The following is a 5,761-nucleotide window of genomic DNA, read 5'->3' as shown; positions in this document are numbered from 1 at the left end:
TTTACCGCTAGTCACTCCACTAAACCTTTCATAAAACCTTTCACTTTCACCAAAAAAAAAAAAAAAAAATCCTTACCCATCTATTAAACCAAATAAAAGAACCTACCTAAGTGATGAGTATGAGAAATAGGATGAAATATGGAAAGAATAAAGAGAAAGACTTGTCCCAAATAAAAGTCAGTTACTTGCTTCAGGAAAGAAAAATATAATCATGTTCTTAAGCCATTTAAAAAAAAAATCCATTAGGGGCTTAAGAGCAAGGTTGGAAAACTCAGTTAGAAGAAGGAAAGAAAACAAGGATTTCTCTAGTGTAAATATATGAAAACCCTATTCTCTCATACTCGTAAATTTTGATTATCCATTTCCATTTTCTTGTACACTATCACCTAAGCCCCACAATACCTAATAAAGACCTCTAGCTCAATTAGGAGTAGGGTGGTGTGATAATAAGTAGTAGACGTGATTGATCGACATCGGCTCCTCTGACTGTCATTGAGATGTGAGGAAACGTGTGCCCAATGAACACTGGAGTTAACAAAACCTGAGTGGAAAAGTTTTGAGTGAAATTGTGTTTTGACACATACCTGTGAGAACCCATTTAGGTACACTCTCCAAAGGATTCAGAAACAACCCTGCTAGTATATTTCAATGAAAAGTTCACTGCATGCATGATCATATGTAGATGTTTTAATTATTGAATACATATTAACTTGAGTTTCAAAGAAATCAATCCTCGTTCCCTGATAAGGAGATGTATGGATACCTGAGATTAATTTAGGAAACGAGTTTACATTTGAAGTCGTTGTAGTATAAATGAAGTTTGTGAGTATCTTCTCTGAAAAACTCTCATGAGGCTATAACTCGTCCATTAGGGAATTCCTAGTGGTTTAAGGCCTTGTTGCATATGGTCAATGCATCCGCACTCTACGAAATGAGAATTAGTTAGGACTACACATTTTTTGCCACTTATCTATTTAATGTCTTTTCTTTGCTTAAGGACAAGTAAAGTGCTGTTTGGGGGTAGTGTGATAAGCACCCAAAAGTGTATTATGAAACCCCGTTGAGACATATAAATTTGGTTAACTATGTGTTTAATAATCATGAAATAAATATGTTTTCATACTTTTGCAAGTATTCGCAGTAAACATGGAAATATGGTTTAAACCTGCGATAAAGCACGAGGAACGACATACATATGAATTCTTCCAAATCCGCACAGAAACATCAAACTTCCGAAGCTCCTACCTATTGAACCAGGACTCCGAATGCGACAAGTGAGCTGCTCAGACAATCAGGGCGATGAACTCTACGCATAGTCGGGAAGTTGTAAAATTGCCCAAAGACCGGACCGTCACTGGACTGCACATAGGACCCATTATGTGGGCCCACAAGATTGGATGAGTCATCAATCATGGAGCATGTCAAGAAAAAAATGATAAATTATTGGTGCAAAATTGACACCTTGCATGTAATTAATTAGATTAGGTGTTAATAGTGAAAAAAAAGGCAAGGTGTCACTTTGTTTTAATGTGGTGGATAAAAATGAAGTAAATGTGGTTTGATGTTTCACATGGGAGGAAATGAGATGTCTCTCAAATGGAGAAGAAAACAAAACAAGGGGGAGGACACTCCATTTACTCCCTTGACTTCTTTTCCTTACCTTGTATTATTTTAGTTCCTTAGCCATTTTTATTATTTAGTTTTTTGTTTTGGTAAAAAAAAACTTGTATAGTTTTAATGGAGGAAACTTTGGTTTTCTTCTAGGAAAATAAATCAAAAAGCAAGTGAGTTAGATAATTAGTCTTCTTTTTCCTTTTTCTCTCTCTCTTTTTGTATTTCTAACTAGTAATCCTTTGTCCCAAGGATCATGAGCTAACTTCCCTTTAGGGGAGTTAATCCAACTCATATGAGGAAAAATATTTGTTGTTAGGTTGGTAAGTTGTTTAGGAAGAACAACTAGACCTACATCCTATCCCAAAATGATAGTTGGTGTAGTGTCTAGTTAGGAATCAAAGTGATGAGCTTAGAGATAAGTCATTGCTTGGTTCCACTTGCTAACATGTATGAGCTTAGAGATGAGCCATACATGCTAGGGATCAAGTTTTCTTCCATTATGGCTTGTCTATGAGTCTAGGAAGAATCAAATGAACCTATTCAAATCAACATCAAAAAGTTAGTTTCACATGAGGAGGATTGGCTCTCCACATTTTCTTTAGCAATTTGTATTTTGTCTTAGTTTCATGATTTCTAATCTTAATGTTTTTCTTTAATGTTTGTGTAGGAAAGAAACTTAGTATTTGTATTAACTTACTCACTAGTTCCCTAAGAGTAAAAACCAAATTGTAGTTGTCCTAGACTTTTGGTTAGATCGAATCTTTACTCCAACTATATGAACACGAAATTTTGTGAGTAAGAAAACTTTGAATTAGCTCTTTTGCCAAATTAGAGAGACAATCTCTAACGTAGTAAAAAGAGACCATATCAGGGATCACCAACAAACTTCAACACAAAGGGTCAAAAGTACCAAATATCATCTCAATTGAGTATACTGAAGATGCTCCAATACCATCTCCTAGAGTAGGAGATGTTCCAACACCCCGAAACCTCATATGGCTTCCAACAACAAATAACTTCACAACTTCACCATGCTCATGGGCTTGAGCATCTACAACTTCAACTGTGGCTTCACTTTCATTTTCAGTTGTGTACCCATCTACATCACAAGGAGCGGCATCAATCTCCACCTTTTGAGATATCTCTCCAACATCTGAACATCTATTCAAATCAAAATTCCCAAAAGAAACAAATTTTTGTTTCTTCCTGATGTTAGGCCTTTTGATAGTTTAATGTCTTAGAGACACGAATCCTCAAAAGACACTACTATTCAATGTCACCTTACTCATGTTTGCTCGTTTGTATACTTAGAGTAGGGTGTTCGTCTAAACCTTAAAACTAGGCCAATTATTACAACTGAAATTTATCTTTTAGAGGGAACTAGTGAGAAGGATTTGATAGATAGATTTCTACTTCCTAAAGATGACATAATACACAAATTATCTAGAGATTACAAGTTGTTTTCTTAAATGAGATAGAGAGAGAAAGATAGGGAGAAAGGATTAACCTACTCATGCAAGAATTAGTTACATAGCTTTTTAGAAAATAAGATCACTACATCTCAAGTCCCTAGCAAGATGGACTCATTTCTAAGTCCATCTTGCTAGCATAAGGAGTTTAACTGATATTTCATCTTCGAAATATCCCTTCAACTCCTAGTTTCATTTTCCACCAGCCGGTCAAATTCAAGGGTCTGTTTCGCCAGAAACTCGTGCGCGCGAGTTATCCTAGTGTCAATGGATCGCGTGCGTGAGCTAATCTAAAGCTCCAGGCTCCAAATTTGGTTGGTCTCCATCATTTTGTGACGGGATGTCAAAGAAAACCTAAGTATATAAGCAGTGAAATTGAAATCCTAATTCGTAACCTGGTCCTCATATGAGTATCATTAACCCTCCCCTTGGGAAGGTTTTAGCTCATGATCTTAGGAATGATTATGCAAGATGTTTGATGTATGCTAAATAAAATGAAAAGAAACAGAATCAAAAGAATGTAAAGAGCTGAATTTAAGCTAGAAAGCAAAAGATTTTATTAAGAAAACTAAAAAATGGCTTCCATTAACACTATTCCAAGAACTTAAGTTTTTGCTAAAAAATAAAACATGCATGAATGAGAGTGAATGCTCCTATTCTCCATTCAATACATATATGAGCCTTCCCTCATTTTTCCCACATGAAACCACCTTCCACATTCAATTCTATCTTATCTCTAAAACAAAACCAATTGACACCTTGCACAAATTGACACTATTAGCACCTAAAGTCTAATCAACTTAATTAATGTCATGCAAGATGTCAATTTGTGCCAATAATTTTCATATTTTGTCTTGACTTGCTCCATGATTGATGACTCATGCAATCTTGTGGGCCTGCAGAGTGGGTCCACGTGCTACGTCCAGTGGTGGACCGGGATTTTGACATTTTTATAACTTTCCGCCGTTGCGTAGAGTTCGTCGCACTGATTGCCTGAGTAGCTCACTCGCTAAAATTGGAGTCCCGGTTCAAGAGATATGAGCTTTGGAAGTTTGATGTTTATGTGCATGTAATCCCATTTTGACTTGATTCTGTCCTGTTTAGGTCTCCGAGCTTTAGTCCGGCTTTGTTGGGCTTCACATGGGCTTCGTAGAAAGACTTCATATATATATACACTATTCCCGTACTTTAATACAGGTTTTATTATCATTTTTACATTAACTGCAAAAATCTGCAAAAGTACAAAAATATAATTATTTAATGATTATTAAACACATAATCAACCAAATTGTTATGTTTTAATTTATGGGGTTTAATATTACAGTTTTGGGTGCTTATTGATAAGTACTAAAAACTGTGTTTTAAACCCCGTAGAGACATAGCGTTTGGGTCAATTATGTGTTTAATAAATATAAATTAATTGTATTTTCATGTTTTCACAGGTTTCAATAGCCAATGATAAAATACACACAGAACCTGCATTTTAGCATGAAATACAGCTGAATAAAGCTTGGACTTGAAATCTTCAGTATCAACTCATTTAAAGCTCCAAACTGCCAGCAAAGCTCATGGACTCAGAGAACCATGAAACAAGTTGAAGAATCCAAACTTGAATCCCTAAGCCAACTGAAAAAGAGATTTTGGTCAAACTAACCTAAATCAGCCCAAAAGTCAAGGAGAAAACTTCAAATGGCGATATCTTCCGTCTCCTAACTCTAATTCATGCATTCGACTAGCTAAAATGATCAGCGCAGAAAACTCTACACAACGGTATCTAGCTTCCAAAAAATGGTCGTACGGTTTGGAATATGAAGATAAAACCAAAGCTTGTTACTATTTAGTCCAAGCCCATTACTATTCTAGATAATATTTCTAGAATATTTCTTAGAATATTTTTAGAATATTTCCTGGGATATTATATTTTATTTGTAACCGTTAGATTTAGATTAGATGGATTGAATCTAGACCGTCTAAAAAACTATAAATAGAAGGGTCTAGTTTCAGTTTTTCGGATGGAATGGTTAGCATTCCATCAATAAGAGTAGAGTAGTTTACTGCTTTCCTAGTGTAATGAAGAATTTAATTTCCAGTTTTTAATTAAAATGTTTTTAATTCAGCTTTATTTTCTGTTAATTAGAATAATAATTTAGTTTCTATGATCTCGGAGTAAAAACTCTGCCCGAGTAAAGATTATCTCTATTAGGGAGGGTGTTTCGATAATTATAACAATTAGGAACCGAGTAAGTTCACTCAGAGATGGGGTTCTGAATAAATTTCATGCGCTAATAACGCTTGTTCAGAGATAAAGAGTCCTTATTAGGGATAAAAAAATCGAGACTAACTTTTTTATTGGAGAGGGTGTTTCGATAATTATAACGATTAGGAACCGAGTAAGTTCACTCAGAGATGGGGCTGAATCAATTCTACGCGCTAATAACGCTCGTTCAGATATGAAGAGTCGTTATTAGGGATCAAAAATCGATACTAACCCTTTTATAATTCGTTCAAACGGATTTTCTATCTCCGAAATCAAAGTCTATTTTCTTTTATTTTCATCATTTTATCACCTAAATCCATTTTCACAAACATCATGTGATCAAATTAGTTTTTGTTTATAAATAAACATTTGCAATTTTATTGAAATGTGAACAAAATGACAAACCCCACCGCTATGTTAC

Source organism: Coptis chinensis, chromosome 3, assembly GCF_015680905.1.
Source record: "Coptis chinensis isolate HL-2020 chromosome 3, ASM1568090v1, whole genome shotgun sequence".
NCBI lineage: Eukaryota > Viridiplantae > Streptophyta > Magnoliopsida > Ranunculales > Ranunculaceae > Coptis > Coptis chinensis.
The sequence above is the reverse complement of the archived record's forward strand: the minus strand, read 5'-3'. Positions refer to the sequence as shown.